Below are 21,071 nucleotides of genomic sequence, written 5' to 3' on the forward strand. Positions count from 1 at the left end.
CAACGATAAAAGAGGAAAATATCAGTAAACTACAGTAAGATACTGTCCTTGGTCCCTAAGAATATGTCACGTTTCCTCTTGCAGGACTCCTGTGAAATCTCTTGCATTAGCTTAGCCGACATCGAATCTCAACATCTGACTACTCTTAGGGAGTAGAAGCTGCGTCTGTAGTCCGTTTTGCTATGATGTGTTTCCAGTATCTGTGTGTTACCCACAAGAATTGTATTGAAACAGAGCTCAAATAGGTATTCAAGGGGATGTCTGGAAGTTTTTGAAATGCTTCAAATTAAGTTATCTGAGGGGTTCTTCATAAGAGTTGAGTTTGGGTCCCTGAACTGATTTCTTGGCCCACTGTTGGATACATCACAATGTACCCTCATCCTTTTAGAGTGAGGGAGGAAACATTATGACTTTGGTGGAGTTTTGTTCTCTGAGCTTGATGGTTTGGTCGTGGAGCTTTCATCGTTCTTCTGAACGACATCATGAGCACAAACTTCAGATAGAGGTGAAGTGTTCCCATACTCTAAACGGGGTCGAATAAAACTGTCGAACACAAAGTGAGCAGTTCTACCATCTAACTGGCCGAAAAGCCGCACTTCAATGTTACCAGTGTACAATCTGCCAGAAAGGCATTTTTGTCTCAGTTGGCGTAAGACTTCAGATCATTGGACACCAACACTCCCAGATCATTTTCAACTTGTGATAGCTTTGGATGGTAGTTACCTAAGTTGTATGTATAATCTGCAATATGTCACAGATCGACCAATCTACATTTTAAAGTGTTAAAGATCGTTGTTTTCCATCCAACTCTGAAGTAGATTGTGATCGTCTTGAAGTGCCAGCTAGTCATCTTGGTTGCAAACTTCTCTCCAGAGTTTCACATCATCAGCGAGTAGTGATAAGTCGGACGACACCGGCTGAGGAAGGTCGTTCATAAAAATTAAGAAGAGAAGAGGTCCTAGTACTGAAACATGGGGAACCTCACCAAGACATTTCGTAGCCTGAGAAAAAGTAAGGTTTACCCTGACCCTGAAAGATAAACCATTTAGATGTGGAGTAGGCCAAACAATTAACGGTGGCTTGGTACCTTACCGTTTAAGCTCACTGATAAGACACATATGACTGACCCTATCAAAAGCTTCAGAGAAGTCAAGGCATATGACGTCAACCTTCCTTTTGCGATCAAGGATGGTTGTCCATCTGTCCACTGCGATCAGCGGGTTGGTTATACAGGAATGACCCTCTCTGAAACCGTGCTGTTGGTGTGAAGGGAAGTTCATGGCTAGTAAGTAGTCACGTAAGCCTCCTTTAAAAATTGGTGCTGTGTAAACGAGCTTTCAGTTTTCTGGTACCGTGCCTCGACTTGTCGATTAGCTTTATCTGACGCCAAAGCCCGTCTTCTCCTATTGTCTTCGTACATTGGTTCCTCGCTTTTCTCGGATTGTCTATATGTGCTGTTGTCACTAGTTCATTTATATTCCACTTAGTTGTGCCGTTTGTGTCTTAGAATTCTAAGAGTGCGATTCCTTGTGGCTTTACGTTGCCCGCAACATTTGAGGACCATTTGCGAGGCAGAGTATTTTGTAACATATAAGATTGTGTGCAGTAAGAAATCGGAAGGAGCATCTACATCAAGTTGAGGGTAGACATTTCAGTCTTACTTACTTACTTACTTACGCCTGCTACTCCCAATGGAGCATAGGCCGCTGACCAGCATTCTCCAACCCACTCTATCCTGGGCCTTCTTTTCTAGTTCCTTCCAATTCTTGTTCATTTTTCTCATGTCTATTTCCATTTCTCGGCGTAATGTGTTCTTTGGTCTTCCTCTTTTCCTTTGACCTTCAGGATTCCATGTGAGGGCTTGTCTTGTGACACAGTTGGGTGCTTTCCTCAATGTGTGTCCTATCCACTTCCAGCGCTTCTTCCTGATTTCTTCCTCCACTGGGATCTGGTTTGTTCTCTCCCACAGTACGTTGTTGCTAATAGTGTCCGGCTAATGGATCTGAAGTATTTTGCGTAGACAATTGTTGATAAACACCTGTATTTTCTGGATGATGGCTTTTGTAGTTCTCCAGGTTTCTGCCCCATACAGTAGAACTGTCTTGACATTTGTATTGAAAATCCTGACCTTGGTGTTGGTTGACAGTTGCTTTGAGTTCCAGATGTTCCACAGTTGTAAATATGCTGCTCTTGCTTTGCCGATCCGCGCCTTCACATCTGCATCAGATCCACCCTGTTCATCAATGATGCTGCCCAAATACGTAAAGGTTTTTACATCTTCCAAATCTTCTCCGTCAATTGTGATTGGATTGGTGCATTCTGTGTTGTATCGGAGAATCCTGCTTTTCCCTTTGTGTATATTGAGACATATTGCTGCTGAGACTGCTGCCACACTGTTTGTCTTCTCCTGCATCTGTTGTTGCGTTTGGGATAGAAGGGCCAGATCGTCTGCGAAGTCTAGATCATCCAACTGCATCTTAGATGTCCATTGTATCCGCGCTTCCCTTCAGACGTTGACGTCTTCATGATCCAGTCGATCACCAGGAGAAAGAGAAAGGGTGAGAGTAAGCAACCTTGCCTAACACCGGTCTTCACTTCGAACGACTTTGTCAACTGTCCTCCATGCACGATTTTGCAGTGTAATCCATCATATGAGTTCTGTATGATATTGACTATCTTCTGAGGCACGCCGTAGTGTCGAAGAAGTTTCCATAGTGTTGTTCTGTCCACGCTATCAAATGCCTTTTCGTAGTCAATGAAGTTGATGTAGAGTGATGAATTCCATTCAATTGATTGTTCCACAATGATCCGTAGAGTTGCGATTTGGTCTGTACACGATCTATCCTTACGGAATCCTGCCTGTTGGTCACGAAGTTGGGCGTCTACGCAGTCCTTCATCCTGTTTAACAATACCCTGTTGAAGACTTTTCCCGGTATTGAGAGAAGAGTGATGCCCCTGTAGTTATCACACTTGCTGAGATCGCCTTTCTTCGGTATTTTGATCAGTAGTCCTCCTTTCCAGTCTGTTGGTACTTGTTCCTCATCCCAAATCTTATTGAAGAGAATGTGGAGTATCCTTGCAGTTGCCGCTACGTCTGCTTTTAGTGCCTCTGCTGGGATGTTGTCTGGTCCTGCTGCTTTGCCACTCTTGATTTGTCTGATGGCCATGCTGATTTCTTCAATTGTTGGTGGGCCAACATTGATTGGGAGGTCCGTGGGTGCTACTTCGATGTTGAGTGGGTTCAGTGGAGCTGGTCGATTCAAGAGTTCTTTGAAGTGTTCTACCCACCTGTTTTGTTGCTCTTCAATGTTGGTGATTACCTTGCCTTCCTTGCTTTTTACTGGTCGTTCTGGTTTGCGGCGATTTCCAGAGAGTTTCTTTATCGTGTCATACAATTGTCTCATGTTTCCTTCTCTTGCAGCCTTTTCCGCCGTCGTTGCTAAATCTTCCACATATTTACGTTTGTCGGTTCTGATGCTCCTCTTCACTTGTTTGTTTATTTCCGTGTATTCAGCTTGTGCCTTGGCTTTTTCTGCTCTTGTTCGGCTGGTATTGATCGCTTCCTTCTTGTTCCTTCTTTCTTGAATCTTATCCAGTTTATCGACAGTGATCCATTCCTTGTGGTGGTGCTTCTTGTGACCCAGGACCTCATGACATGTTGAAGTGATTGCCTCTTTGATCCCCTTCCAGTTGCTCTCCACAGTAGTTCCTTCTCCATTGAGTAGATCATGAAAGGCCTGGAATTTATTGCTGAGGACTATCTTGAATTTGTTGAGTTTGTTAGTATCCTGGAGAAAGGCCGTATTGAACTTTTGTGATACTGTCTGCCCCGTTGTCCAGTGCTTCTTGAGTTTCAATTTCATCTTAGCGACCAGACATTTCAGTCTACCTGCCGTAAATTGTCCGGTAAAGCAAACGCATCAGTCCGTTTGAATTTCAACATCTATTATCAATAAGTTATTTTAACGTAATTTCAATAGTAAAATGGAAGCCTATAACGACGCGACCACTTTTTCACAGAGGACCTAGGATTGAGATGTTGCTACTCATGAATTCTTCGTTTGTAAAAACTCAATCTAAACGTGAGCATTGTTAGCATCACTTCATTCATGCAGCTCATCCATTTTGTTCAGTCAACTTGTTGCGTTCGTATATATGCAGTTTTGCTTCGAATTTGAAACGCGTGAACTACCTTGTCCTGTTTAGCTGAATAAGCTTAACGTGGATTGCCAGTCAGTGTTACAATGCTTGTAATATTAAAACCAGATTTCACTCCTAGGCTCACAAAGTTTTATTTCAAATTGTTCAGAATTGTATATACCGAAAAATGTCAAGGTGAATTTATAGTTAGGAAAGTTTCATGATTGTTGTGTTGCCTTTTGCGAGTGGTTATAGTTCTTGAAGAAAGTTACCCAGTGGGTAATTCGAAATGTGGCAGTTTTAGATGGTTTCAGCTTAATTTTATCCCTTCCAAATGGGGGCCTAGGTATTTGATGTGATATAAATCAAAACTTAAATCCACATGGTGATTTTTGCGTGACATATTCAAAATACGCCGTAATAATGAACTTTTTATTCAACTGTGCTATACTGAATAAAAGCTAGATTTAGACGACTCTGTAATTGGCACACGAATAGGGGTTATCAGATAACTGGAAATATAGACTGAATGGAACAGATCACCAATAATATTACGGTACTATTGTAACAACAGGATTCCAATATGTGATCTGAATGCAGAGGACGATCCAAAGAATAAAAATTTATTTGATTGACCTTAACTATGTTCTTTTGCATAGATCGTGAAGACTTTTGGAATTATTCACATTAAATCTCATTCAAACACAAGCTTTATGAATAATTCAAACGGTTCGAATTTAACAAGGGTGATAAATTATATCAAAAGGGCAAAATAAATCAAAAGCACAGCTTGAACTATGTATTTAAATTTACTACACACAGAAAGATGGTTAATAAATAAGCGTTATGTACTCGAAAATCAATAACATTATTACCAACATATTGGGATCAAATATCTATTTGAAAGGATCCGAAATTGCGTTTTCAGAAGGCACTCAAAGGTTTTCAGTGATCATCCACTTCACGTTGTAACTTTGAGTTTGGGCAAACACTAGCTTGTCGTCAATTACCCGGCATTATGAGCATTATCAGAAATGGTTAGGTTCTTTAACGAACGTTTGGGTGGATTGTATGTTTTTTCGACTACAGGTATGCCATATAATTACATTAATGTTCCATCCACAAGTATGTCTTAAACCTGATATTCATAAACCAACGACAGTTGAATTCTTTATTAAAAATTTGCTCGCGATTTGTGTGATCACGACTTGAAGTTGCAACTGGACTAAGAAATAGGAAACGTGTCCGCGATTTGTTAGCATATCTGTTGATATGATATAAATGAGGACTTGAAATACTTACTATGTGGTTATAGATATGGTTTTGGTAAGTTATTTCACTCAGGGTTTACCTGAGAAGAAGCTTCTGTCATCTGAACTTTAGACTTTTACGACTGATGGATATAAATAACGAAGGAGTAAATAGTCCGCAGGGCTCTTCAGAAGTTATCACGTTTTGTTATTGGAAGTGAAGCGTCTCTTCAGCTTTCCCTGAGTTTTGTTAGTAAGAGGACTTTTCACTTAATGGTAAATGATTGACAATTAAAGTCTATCGAATGTAAAGATAAGTTTCTGGCATACTACTCATATTCCCCAGGTTTACCTTAGTGTATTCACATTTGAAATCATTCTATGAGTCATATAAGGATATCGCGAATATTCAGGTATGACAGCGCTGTTATCCGTAACACCTTTATGATCGTGCATCACAAAAACAACCGAAAAAGAATTGAAGAATATAGAAGTTCGGGGATATATTTGGAAGGTCGCCGATATGTTGAGAAGTGTATGGGCTAAGCTAACTGATTGTTATACGAATAAATATTTTGGGATCATGCGTCATGTAGTAGTGCCTTATTATAAACTGATGTCAGCTTATGTAATCACATACTTTATGTATCAGTGATTTAGCTATAGATTCGTCTACACAAATAAACACAAGAAATTATCGTTTCTACACAGAAAATTGTTGCTACTTCAATCTGTTATAAGCTATTTAAAAAAAATCCTAATAGTTACATAACATGGGCCATACTAATTGTAGTCTCTGAAATTTAAATTTCTTCTTATATTAGAAAAACAATATCATCAGATCTATCTAAGCTAATTGCTTTAACAACAAAAAAATTCATAATAAAGCAGTACTGAACAAGAATGAAATTTGTTCAAGTTTTACTAGTGTTCATCTTGTCCTTCATAACATAACGCTATCTGACCATGATGTCTCATCGTTTTGTTCCTTTTTACTTGTATACATAAATAATATACCAATCATTTATAATTCTTTTGGTACAAACATCAAATTCCAAATTTTTATTCAGCGTTTATTAAATTCAGTTTGTTTATTTTCAACAAAAATATTTGCTAATATTACGTTCTTTGAGCTATATTGTGGTGTGGGTTACTTATATCCACATAAGTAGTATATAACAGTGGTCGGACATAGAAGGTATTTTAGTAGATCGAGAAGAAAAGAACGGCAACGGAACGCAATTGGCATGAAAATGCATGAACAATGAAATTTGAGATGAATAACTGATATTTGCAAAGGAAGAGTCAAATTAAAGACTATGGGATGATATTTTGCAAATTAACTATTTACTATATAGTTCTCAGATTTTAGTGAAATGCTCTGTAATTTCTTGTCAAATACATTCGATTGTCCCCACTTGTGTTTTTGTTCACTACAATATGATTTAATTACGGGGCTTTCACCATAGTTCTTAACAAAATCAACTCCTTCATATAGAAGTATAAAGTAGGCTACTTTTTGCATTCAAAACATTAATTAGTCTATTAAATTGCAATATTTATTCCACTATTTAAATTGTCTGATTACCGGTAAAATAGTTTGACAAAGATTTTTCTTCAGTTAAAGTTTTAGTTGTCATTTTTATTCTACTGAAATACAAGAAAAAGTAAGAAGAAGAATATATCACAAATAAAAAAGGCGAAAAATAAAAATACACATTCATCGATATTATTTTTAAAAAAAGCAGAATAAATAAACAATTAAATTTACTTTTTGTATTGTATTAAAACGTTTTCTTTAAAATCCTTAGGTTTATCACTTTGCATTGATTACTCATTGTGACTTTCTACTGTTTTGTAAGTAATAATTTCCCTGAAGAGTTAAAATTTTAATTTTATTTTAAAAATAATAGAATGAAATAGTAATAATGAGTAGCTGTAATATATACATATATACCTTCTTTGATAATGAAATTAATTTTCAACCGTCTGTTGGTGTCTTTTTAAATAACATTTTCATCAATTCTAAGTGAATAAATCATTCACATTAAATAACCAGTTCATTTACTGAAATACTGAAAGTTATTATTTGTGATTATATTTCAAGTTTACTATTGAGTGACTGAAGATAGTTAAATCAAGAAATATATGAAGTTTTTCAAACCTAGCTTCAGTTAATTTTATGTCTTAGTTTGACAGTCGCTTGATACTTAACATCTTCTTGGTATTTGTTTAAGCATAAAGCTTTTTTCCTTCTAAACATCGAAGGAATTAGCTTATATGTAAAGTAAATATATATAGTATGGTGATATAGACCGTGTAATCAATTCAATGAATAACTTGGAAAGACTTAAATTTAAAATTTGCTTTTCATTTATAATAACTCTTCCAAAGAAAATCTAATATGCAACCAAATATTCTACATTTTTTTTAAAGCTAATGAAATGTTTAGTTATTTCCAATTTAAGCGCAATAGTAAGATTCGTCTATATAATATAGTTTACTGGTGCGACCTTTATATATAAGTTACTTAGTAAATATTCCAACTATAACTTGGTGCACTTTGAATTTTAATGGTAAATATCGTTATCGAAAAATGCATTAAAAATATATGCCTAATAAAAAGTTTATCATCAGCTATGCTTTCGCATTTTCGAACTTCTGAAAGTAGAACTGGCCACGTTAATGAATTTCCATAATCTTGATGAGACGAAAAACCTGAGACCCACCTTTTTCACTTTAAACTCATTATTTTGACACTATGCAGGAACGCAATTTTTTTGGAAATTTTCTTAGATACTTCCTGAAAGTTGTATTGATCCTGATTTCCATTTTTTTTATAAAATCAATGTCAAATTTACAAGAATCCAAGTATCAAACATCACATGTAATTTATAAAACCTGAACCAGTTATCAATATAACATAAATAGAAACCTTGACTTCACTATATGTATATTAGTGAATATCACTATGGTTTTATACGTAAACTCTATTACTTTCGTTTCAAAATGAATCATTTTCTAAAATATGGGACATAGAAAAAAATTTTTAAATCACTAATTAATATTTTATTTTACCAGCTGTTAGTATCTAAAATTTCAGTAGAATGTGGAATATGTAATACATGGTAAATGGAACTTTAAAGAGTGTTAATAAGAAAAGGGGTGAGGGTTAAGTATTCAATAATATAACTTTTATCATTAAAGTTTTCAGTATTAACAGTGTTACAGTCGTTATCAATATTGTTATTCTTTCAACTTATATTTCTGATATATATAATTTTACATTTATAAATAACTTATATGGATTTATGTTGCTAGTATTATCAGCATATGAATATAAAATTTATAAGTAAAGAGCTAACTCGAATCTATTTATCTTTATTCAAATGTAATTTGACTCCATTTTTAGTGCACAATTTAAAATGATTAAAAAGAAATTAGTTTAAAGATATTATATACATATATATATTGTTTACACAAAGTACAACATTCAATGTAAGTAAGCTAAAAACAGTTTAAGTTTTTTAAAATAATACAAATGTTTATCTATCCATCTATCTATATTTGTTTATTTATTTATTTGGAATAGTCCGTTTGATTTACGATTGAGTTACACGTTAAATTTATTTATTTTTGTCTGTAAACTGATCACATTTTGTCATTATCAAGTAGTTGAAATGTTCACCTTACCTTCTTTTTTGTTTGTTTGTTTCTCTGTATTTTAATGAGAAAATTATTTCATTATTTATTTCATGTGTTATCCACCATTTCTAATGATTGTGAAACATTTTATTTTTAAATGACTTAAATGAAGAATTTGAGATAATAGTAAAGAGTACCATCTGTTGGCATTGTTGAGTTGCCTGTTATAGATGTTTTAATTGTGAAACTTTCATTATCTTTCCGATCAGTATCATCAACACTTCACTTAGTAATGAGATTTTCACATATATTCCATGTATTTTAAATTAAGCTACCAGAACAAGGTAATTTCAAATTGGTAGAATAAAAAAATAGATTCACTATTAACTAAAGTTAGCGCTGATGATTTCAAGGAGAATGATTATAAGAGCTTTACAATTGAACTATTTATTGCAGGCAACTCAACAACTGTAAAGGAATAGATTTGAACTGCAAATACTCTCCATCAGGTCATTATGATCTATTTTCAATCGCGTCACATTTTTTTTATTTATTTTAACACATAGATATTGGTACAAGGAGGCACCAAATACATATGCGCCATACAAATCTCACTCAATATGTGTGAGGGCTGTGATACTTCCCGGGTGCCCAAACCGAAGCAGGCGGTTTTCTTAGGGGGCCACTCCCCGAGCCTTCGACCTGAAGGTCCGATCCACAAGGCAGTTGAGCAACGTAAGGAGATGCAGTCCCATGGTAGCCGGTGACCAACGACTGGTCCATCCGCCATTTGTTCCCTCAGGATCCTGGAGCCCATGTTCATTATTAGTTTGGAATGGGGGTTTTCCGACTCAACTAGGTGGACTCTCCATGTCCACCAACCCGGTTGAAGCGCCTGACATTCGCCTTGCGTGCTCTCAATTTCGTAAACAGCACCCCGCCGTGAGAAGGCAGTGAGTAGGACTTCCCTGACAGAGGCTATATATGCATAGCCATGTGAGAGCACTGGCGTCACACCAGTAAAAGGAAGGTTATCTTTGAAGTAAAGAGCTAAATTCAATAGTCATGGCTTTTTGTAACATTGCTTCATAGATTATATTTAGAGAAAATCTGATGTAGTTTGAAAACTGACTGTTCAGTTATTTGACATGTTTTTTCCTTATAAAAGATGTGAATATTTAAGGGAAAAATAATATTTTCAAACAATAAATAGCATTATTCTAAACTAGTGATATATGAGTAAATTGAAAATTTAGATGACAAACTTTGGAGGTACTTAAAGAAGTATTACGGGAACTGGATTAATAACAGTTATTTTCAGTAACTATACGGAATTATTTTGGCCTTCATTTGCAATAATCTATATAATGGCTCAATATCAATAATTCAATTTATAATTTTTTATTGAATAGGTGATCAGCCTATATATATATCCGGTACGGGTTAATATCCTTAGTTGAAAAATTGAAAAAAATATATTTATTTGTGGTTTTAATTTTCCCCTGATGTTTAGGACTGCAATTCATCAATCTGTTTTTAGCATATTTGCATCCAATGCTGATTATCCCGTAATTCTTAGTAAGTTATAAGCATTTTAAGCAGAGATCAATGATTGTAAGCAGCGGAATCCAGGATGAGCGTTTCTGTTTATTTAGGATGAAAGTTGAATATACGTTATGGAGATAGGATTTTATTATTATATGCATCATGATTCATTTGTTTCATCTTTTATTACTAAGTTTTGCATTAACATACATTTATTGATATTTAGACTATTTGGTTTTTCATTGTGTTAAGTATTTGTAAAGTTCCTAAAATAATGTGCTTTATAAGCAAATTATCTCTTTTCCTAAAATTTTTAACTGGGATGAAGTTATTAATTCTGAACAAAATTTTATTTTGACCCAGAGCATTCTAGAAATAAATCCTATTTTCTTTTCAACCGAAGATAAATAATGAGATTTGATGTTATAGTCATATCAGAACACTGGTCTCAGAACTTAAATGAAAAATAGTTAATCGGTGAGGAACTTTGAATCTAAAAATGTCACCTTTCAATCGTGTTGAATTTTACAAACGACTCTTGGCAATTTGTAATTAGGAATGATTGGGATTCTTCTAATACAATAGGGATCAAATACGAATTCGATGGACTGGACACTGACTCACAGAACTTTGACAATAATCTATAAACTAATCAAAAGCCATAAAGAGTTAGGTGATCATAAAAAATTAACGTTCAAAATGACAAATTTGATGTGGAGCAACTCTATAAACACAATAGCGAAACGTTGTCCTGCAATGCATAATAAAATCAATAAACTAAAACACAGAATAACCAACCAAATAGCAATAAAGTTTGTGAGGAAATGTTAAATTAGAAAAAAAGTTATCGCCATTATTCCTTCACGAAAGAATTGACATTTATCAATAATTAATATGACAACCTGGGGTCTCTTCATTAGATTCTCATTAGAAATATTCACTCGAATAAAACTGATTAGGAAAGAAAGTAATTTTATTAAATCATTAAAGTTAATTATCGAAAAATAATATTGACAATTTTATTACCGATTAATTTATTCAGCGTGGGGTTTTGTGGATATTATAGTAACTTAGTAGTTTAATTCATGAGTCAATTAAAGCTAGGCCACCATGGCAAACCTAGAAGCACTGGACGACCGTTTTGTCCTAGTGTAGAACTCCATGGCAGTGCGCATCCAAGACCCCGCCTTGCGATATTAGAACCCGGGACCTATCGGTCTCACGCGCAAACGCTTAACCTGTAAATTACTGAGCTAGTCGGCATCCAGCGGTGTTAATGTCTAACTTCAACCAATCCACGAAGTTGCACCACCGTCCACCGTTGTCACCAGTGAGTTACTATCTCATTAATTGCGGTCTTCAATAAATATTTCCTGGAGTTCTAGTGAGAAGCAGTAACCAGTGGAGTCCAACTGGGTCTATTGTGAGATAGCAACTCACTGAACACAATGGTGGATGTGTCGCTCAAGTTCGTGGATTAGTTGAAGTTGGTCATTAACATCATTGGATGCCGGCCGGCTCAGTGGTCTAGAGGTTAAGCGTTCGCGTTCGAGACTGATTGGTCCTGGGTTTTAATCCCGCGGTGCAGAATCGTAGATGCGCACTGCCGAGGAGTCCCACAATAGGACGAAACGGCCGTCCAGTGCTTCCAAGTTTTTTATGATGGTCTACCTTCAACTGACTCATGAATTTAACTACTAAATGATCAATATATGTTACAAGTGTTTATTCAAGGTTAATTATATTTAATAAATATTTTTTTTATCTAAATGAAAAATATCACGTTTGGTCCATTATACTGAGCGCTTATATTTACTACTACCATTGTTAATGTTTATCATTATCGTCAATAAATTACATGTATTGTTACTTACTTAAGGAGTTATACGATTCTGTATTGTTAAAATATTTTAAAAAAAACCATAATTCATTATCATTATCATAATCAGTACTATAATCATTGTAATCATATTCATGAATGTCTACGTAAATATATACTCTACCTACAATCACTGTTACTACTGTTATCATTATTATAACTTATAATGGTAATAAAAAATGTCGGTCAATCAAATTAATGATATTAAATATGAATGTGAATAAAGTAATTTAACAATTCACATGCTATAAATTGCCATTAAATAATAGTTGAAAAATATTAACCTTATTTTAATCTACATGAAACTTTCCTACATTAATTAACCGGTATTATATTTATTAATATTCTAATAATACAATTTATAATTAACAATGGTAAAGTAATTCATATCTTTATTACTATAGAGATTATGATGTAAATTAAATTTATATAGTAGTAGTTAAATGGTCAAGAATTTCAATTTATATCAATTTGTTATTGATTCATGATCAATCAAATAGTTCAACTTTTATAATAAACATTATAGTTACTGATCATAATATCAAGTTTATTCAATAAAAATAAATTTAGAATCTAATACAATTTATACTATTTCTAGTTCTCAAATTCTAAATATCTTAAATAATTACTCATATTTATATTTTATAACTATTATTCAATTCAGTATAAATACTTTAGGGGATTAATAGTGTAAGTTCAAATGTTATGTTGAACTTATTTCAATGAATAACACATTTCAAAACAAATTCTGTTTATCTAGTGCTGTTTGTTTTGTTTGTTTTTTTAGATTTCCTTTAACCATATAACAAGAAATAGACGTTAATAATTTTGTAATTAAAATCTAAGTTGAAATTTTATCAAAGTTTTACTTTATTATATAATCTATTTAAGAATGTTTAGTATTTTTTATCGAATCTTTTTTAATGTAGAAAATGATTATACTTGATCAAGTATATATAAACGTTAGGAATTGTTTAGATTCTTAAAGAGAATTCTTTGAGTTATTTAAATCTATAGTGAGTAAGTATTTAGTTAATTGAAGTAACAGTGACTTATGGGATTAATTTCTTTTACTAGTTGCCTATAACATTGAGTTACATTTTAAGAGCAAATTGTTATATTAATCATATCCGGTGGTCAAAAATCGTTAATTTTATAAAATCTTAAGCTCAGTGGTAACGTCTCTGACTGTGAAGCTGGGTGACACGGGATCAAATCCGTCAGGGACCACTCGTTCCCTCAAGATTACAGGTACACCTTGCTGACGAGTGCTAAGTAGCACGAAACCCGGGTCCAGGGTTTCCTGTCGACTACCTCCAACCACCATCTAAATCTCAATATAGAGTGCCCGCAGTGTCGAGTCACCTAGACTGGTGGCCACGTTGCGTCATGGTCGATAGCATTCGATCTGCACTAATAAGGACTTGACACACATGACATTGGTCACCACCCAGTGATCAACCAATTGTAATCTTAAGCTTGTGTTTATTTAGAAAGTTATTGATCAATTAGTAATAAGCTTAGTTTATCAAGATCTTACTATTCATTTGTGTAAAAATAAAACATTTAAAAATCAATGTTTTACATAAGTTTTTGATTTATTTTAAATCTTAAATAAATCCTCATTTATAATTTTTTTTGTATTTTCACTGATATTAAGTGATTCATGATTTCTAACAACAGCACCAGTTTTCTGCTGTTATAATATCTCATTTATACATATACTTGAATTATCTTTTATGGTTGGCGTTCTTTTAGCGAGTTAATTTCCTATAGGATTAGCTCGTTAACTTCATGCCCACCTCTCCTCCTTTATCCGGGCTTGGGACCGGAAGTAGCTTCAGAGGGGCTCCAGGCTGAGTTATATATATATTCAAAAACGAAATTCACTGATAGTGAAAGTATAAAGTTATACGATTTCTAAAGAAATTTACACAGTTCTACTAAAAGTACTAAAAGTTATTTGTGAAAAAATTACTTCGCGAAAAGAAGTAGTATTCTCTTCGAAATATTGTCTTCGTTTTATCAGAGAGTTTACTTTGAGAAGAATGCCTGCTTGCACAAGAAAATATTTAGTATTGTATAGGTTATATTATTCATTAAAAATGTCATTGTGTATAAAGCTTCTGTCAGTATGTTTTGACTGTTGACTTTGAGTAACCTGGAATTATGCAGAAATCATTGTTTAGTAAATAATAATTGATTGAAACAAAACATATGCCTGTATTTTGAATACAGAGATAAGTGGAAGGCAACATGGTTTAGATGAATCATTTTTAGCTTTGTCATTAATTGTCAATAATTTTTGTTGGTACCCTTGAAGGGTTTATGTATTAATTCACGTCATTATTGGGGTTAGTAAATCACTTCAGATCGAATGATTTTTTTAAGATTATTTCGGAATTTTTTTGTTTAAACTAATTTTACACAAGAACATTAGTCATTAAACTGAAGAAAAGGAACTTCTCTCGTCAAGCTGAACTGAATCAACATTGTGTTGTTTCATTTTCGAGTAATCTAAGGATGATTAAATTAAATAGTGAATATAACTTTATTTGAAAAATACATAATTATCAGTTTTATTCACTAGTTGATGTGAGTTATGTGCTACCATGTTAGACAAAAAACTAAATTAATGTTAATGGTATCTATGACAACTTTTAATTTTGACACATTCCTCCAAATCCTGTTGTGAAATAATCTCAAAAAGTATCCATTATAATTACATAATAAAGAACTAGTTATGTGCAAATACTCTAAAGTAGTAATACGGTAATTAATAATAAATATAGTAACTGGGTCATACAGAGTAACATTTCTTTATAACTTAGTTTTATTACTCTATTACCGTCTATATTAAGACTGTTTGACTTTCTACTTTTCTTAATAAGTGATTAGCGAATAAAAGTTTAACTAAATTCATTTGTATACAAATTTCAGTTGTCATTTTATCTTTACAGACAAATTGTATAAATTAACAGAAGCTAGCTATCCTTCTCAAAGAGACAAATATATAATAATATGAAGTCATTATGCATATAAATAGAATAAAATTAATTAGATATTAATTATTTATTCATTTTTCTCAATATAGGTATATAAAAAAAAGTAAATCACACCATATTGTTTATTGCACCTAGTATGAAGTTTCTATAACTCAATTCATGAATATAAAATCTTGTAAGTGACCCTTCAAAAAACAAACGAAACAATAACACTTAGGTTGATTTGTTTTTGTTTCATTATTACATAGAGATAAGTAGAGACAATTAATTCAACTAAATATATGTTGAATAATTAATTACATTAAACATTTATATATTTGTATACTTCTACACTTCACTACACGATCAATAAGTGTTCATAAACATTGGATGACTTTTGAATGCGTGGAACATCACAATTATATTCTTGTAGTATATATATATATATATATATATATATATATATATATATATATATATATATATATATATATATATATAAAGGTATCTAATAAAAGCAGATTTATAAATATTACAAGTGTACTCATATGGTCGAATTAATTTCACATTATTTTCATATGATTATGCAAATTGTTTGTTCAGTAGATTGGGGTGTTTTTTCTCTCTTCATTATATTTCACTATCTGAATGCAATTAGGTTAATTATTATTCGCAAAACATTTTCATAACTCCTGTAAAATGGTATTTCTTAAATTATTCGATATGAATTAATTTCTAAAAATGATATGAGCTTATTTTGTGATAATGATAATATTTTGTTCTGTTTTACTGAACATGTAAGTGTTCGACGATTCTTTGAATGTAGTCTGTCAAGACAGAATCCTTACCAATCGTAATGATTAACAAATAACGCTTGATTATGGATTATCTTTCACTGACATACCATAATAGATTTTGTTCCGAGACAGTTTTCATGTAGAAATAATATTGGTTGAGGACTATTAAAAACCAAGCAAGGATGAGAAGCTGTTTCATCCTCGTATTTGTCACCTTATCATTTGACATCTATAGTAAACAGCTTATTTAAACTCATAATGTTTAGTTCTCGAGGATAATATTGGTTTTTTTAGGCTGATAAATCAGAGTTCATTGGTCTTTTTTCAACTGTAGCTGATTTATGATGTATAGAACTGTTAGAGAGTTTTAAATAGAAATAAATTAATTCTTTATTATTTTGGGATTTTTAGTAGTTCTCTAATTGGTTACAGTCTTCCATAAAACACTCAGTAGATTAATAATTGCCTACTCAAATTTGATTACTGTTTTCTGACCACTTAAATGCACTTGTAACTACTGAGGTCTGTTAAAAATCCTTATATAATTTCAGAAATGGCAATTGATGACCTGTCTTTAAACCTCAAACATCAATTATACATTTACATTATTCATTTTATTAGCTCTAAGAAAAGTCATGGATAATATGCAACTTGTTTGACCAATGTGAAAATGCTGGGATAACATAATTTTGGAAATAAAACGAATTCATCCTACTTTCGGGCTTCGAATCATTATTCATGATTAGAAATAGTGAAATAAAATGGTAGGATTAAGAGAATGGATGAATGTTAATTTATAGTTTAAAAAAATTATGTAACGACTGAAGTTCCGTTGTGGTGTGTGCTAATTATATTGACATAAGTAGTCTATGATGTTAGTCGTGAACAGAAGGTCGGGCAGCAGAGAGACAAGAGGATCGAACAGTAAAGAATGGAAATAAGATGCAATTTGTATGAAAATGCAAGAACAGTTAAGTCTGAGTCATTTTGAGAGAATTGGCGGACATTTTTCAAATTAAGCATTTACTTTATGATTGTTAGATTTTATTAACAAGTCCTGTAATTTTGTAACAAATATATTATTTTGCTATATCAGAGAAATAGATTTATCGCACTTTCTTTCTTTGTAAAGAAATCAGTTCAAAAATACTTAGTGACAGTGATTTCTTCATGGAAGAGTAAAGAAGGCTTTCGTTGCTTAATAATCATACTGAACACCTTTGTCGATGCCGCTTCAATCCTTCATTCAAAAGAGCTAGTGTAAAGATTTGGTTATCTAATTTTGAAAATTCCCATATTGTGAATTACAACACCGCAAATAATGAGCGAATAATATTATTTTCAATTAAATCCTCATCGAGCTTTACTCGAATATACAATAATATCTATATACGCAAATGAAATTATCAAAACAATCAAGGCAGTTTATGAGTCAATGATAATAATAGAATAGATTACACAAATAAACATAAGTGAAAAGTACAAATTTTTATTGTGATGACAGGTGTACTAGTTGTGATAAGAATAATAAAGGCTTGAATCAATGTTTCATAATAAGAATTAGGTCAATGGCTCGAGAAATACAGACACTGAAATAACATTCATTAAAAATGATAAGATTTGATAATAAGATGTGTTTAGATAATCGGACAATGAAGAAAAAATGGTGGCTGAAGAGAAATGAATGAATTAAAAGTATGGAAAATAATAAATAAAATCTTTTATTAAGACTAATTCGGTCAAGGAAGAGACGAAAGTGGCGAATTTCTTATGAATATAGATATGTGGTTTGTTAACTCGAATCCCTATAGCTTCTGCTATATGTAAGAGATGAGATCTGACCCCATAAGGGAAACTAATAGGGATGCGATAAATCACTAAATGACCTATATCCATCTGCTACACGACTGCTCCCGATCAAGTGTGATAGAACAGAGATGCGTATTGTCTTCATGATACCCTTTCATAACCACGAAGGGAGTTCAGTAACTCGTTGACCCAATTGTCTGGTTGTGCGCCCAATATTGTTGAATTAGTAGATATATATGGATGTGGCAAAACCATGTAACTTATCCTTTATTTGATGAATTCCACTAGTTCGGTTGAAGAACGATATACAGAGGTTAGCTGCATGAAACTTTCTCTTCGTTTCTCTAATCAGTCTATCTCGTAGAATATCACTAGACATCTCCATTGGATTGTAGCATCATGAAGAAAGGTTTCTTACTAACCGCTGATTTCACTATTTTCCTGTTCATTACGTGCAAGTGTTTCTTCAGAAAACCTGAATAATCCATTCCAACCAACGTATTATAAATAAGCTCTAGTTCGTTGTTTACAGTGTCATTTGAACATATCTTTCTCGATCTATTTGCAAAACATCTAACCAGGTTTCTCCTATAATGTATGCGTACAAAGATCGAGAAATGTGTGTATTGGCTTGAAGACGAACTTTTTTACTCACACTTCTACTGACAGAACCACGTCCTCTTCTGTTTAACACAACGTCGAGGAAATGTATCTTATTATCAAGTTTCGCTTTATATGTAAATTTTATTGCTGAGTGCTTATTATTAAATAGTTCTAAGAGTTCTTTTTTCAATGCCCTGACAAACAATTATGAAAGTATTATTCATGTAACGGAAATAAAAGTTGAGCTTATTATTTTTATCTATGTAATCTATTGTACTGTTATCTTCCAATATTATCACTGACTCATAAACTGCCTTGAGTGACTTGATAATTTATATATGCATTTAAATATTATTGTATATTGGAGTAAAGCTTGATGAGGATCAAATTGCAAAGAATATTATTTGATTGTATTTATTGTTCTAATTTAGCTTTCTGTTATTACTGCTATATAAATGTAGTTTTTAAGGTCTCTCGAACCATATTCTGAACTCACTGAGCATTTTGGTTAGAAGGTTGAAGTTGATTAAAAATTATCTATGGATATCTTTAAAGCCGATCTCATATTGCTCATTTGCAGAATACTGTATGATTTTGTTTCGTATAATAAAAACAGACGATATCAAATACCTTTTTTTCCTAATTGCCTGAGAAATATATATCCATCTACTCTGGTATTCCATCATCGACCTCCCAAATGCATGAATTGTCGACTGATTCAAAGGTTTTCAACACAGACAGAAATTGACCAACTCCACACAAATACCCAATTGGAAATTCTCATCAAGCAAACAAGTTACTTCATCACAGTCTTTGACAAAAATTTTCAAGTAACTTAAACCAACCTCTCTCAGTTATCACTATCAATATACTGATACTACTCTACTACGCAATTGCTTCCATCAAAAGAACACAAATATCAATTAAATGATATTTACGAAATAACGATTTATTATTGCTTTGTTCATTCAATGGTGTTGGGGTAATTCTCCTATGCTGTAACGAACTTACGGGTAAATTGACCTCTACACTGGCAGATGCAGATAGTTTCTCCAGAGATAGAACTACAAGCAATAAAACTAAACACAATTTTAAGAAATTTCTATAAAAAATTAAAGACAGGATAACCATCAACGAAGACTTCTTCGGACATTTAAGACCATCAAGTTATTCTACCGCATGGTTGTATGACATACTGAAGGTAAAATGAAAAGTTTTCCTCGTTATCTTAGAATGAATACCAATGACTTTTCCTACCAAGTGATTTTTAAATAGTTGGTTGGAGTCCTAGAACTGACCAAAAAAGAGATTAGATGACACGACTCTTCTGATTCTTTCGATTTTGTTCATCCAACTGTCTGGAAAAGAAATGATATCAGTTAATATTTCGGCTTTGTTCAAAAATGTTCCTTTCACAAGAACAATTTACTTCTGATATAACCAAAGTAAAAACAGAAAATTCGCTATAATCATCCTAGATTATTACTTAAAAAAGCGATACCTACACTCATTATCCCTACAGACAGATTGATGACGTTGCAATTATATGTCTACTAGATCCTAGTTTAGAAGATTAATTTCTGACCAACCTAGACAATAATCTCTGGACAGCAAACAATAGACTTCATTTTTATCAGTAACTTCAAGTGTAAATTCAATTAAAATCACTTTATGAAGAAAAGAGGAAAAAAAACGCTTATCCATTTCAACTGTTTTCATAATAACCATCGGTATAAATGGATACAAGAAAAACACTGTTTATCTTAAAATATATAATATGGAAATATTTCTAATTACATACTGATTGCACCTGAAAAAAACAACAACAAACAATAGAAGAAACTATACACAATGGACGTTTTCTGCATTTTTTAAATTATTGTTTTATTCTAAAGAAATATCTTTTGGAACCTAAATTTCATTTATTGACTCATTTATAATTGAATATTCTGTTTTATTGTTGATTTTACAAATGTGTCATAAATTCAAGGTGAAATAGTACATTTTTACAAATTTTAATTAAACAATTATTTATGACTGTGTAATGTATCATAATCAAATAAGTTTACTGATGTGTACTTTAAAGCAGAATGATTCTATATGTATATATATAAAGCTTTGGTGTAATTGTAATGTAATAGTCATTCCAACTTCTACTTCTTTATATATTACTAACAGTGAAATTAGTATTAGAAGTAGTATATTTACTAAAGAAAAGATATGACACAATTGAAAAGAAAATATATGTATATTATATTTTATGTTTCCATAATTTCATTATTTTATTTAAGATTAACTTATTACCATTAAAATTAAAAAATAATGATTATGTATTAAATTGATGAATTTGAATTCATTAAATAGACCATTAAAATAGAAAAGAGCAGTACGATCATTCATGATGATAATAATAACAAC

The sequence above is a fragment of the Schistosoma haematobium genome, chromosome 4 (assembly GCF_000699445.3).
Source record: "Schistosoma haematobium chromosome 4, whole genome shotgun sequence".
NCBI classification, from domain to species: Eukaryota; Metazoa; Platyhelminthes; class Trematoda; order Strigeidida; family Schistosomatidae; genus Schistosoma; species Schistosoma haematobium.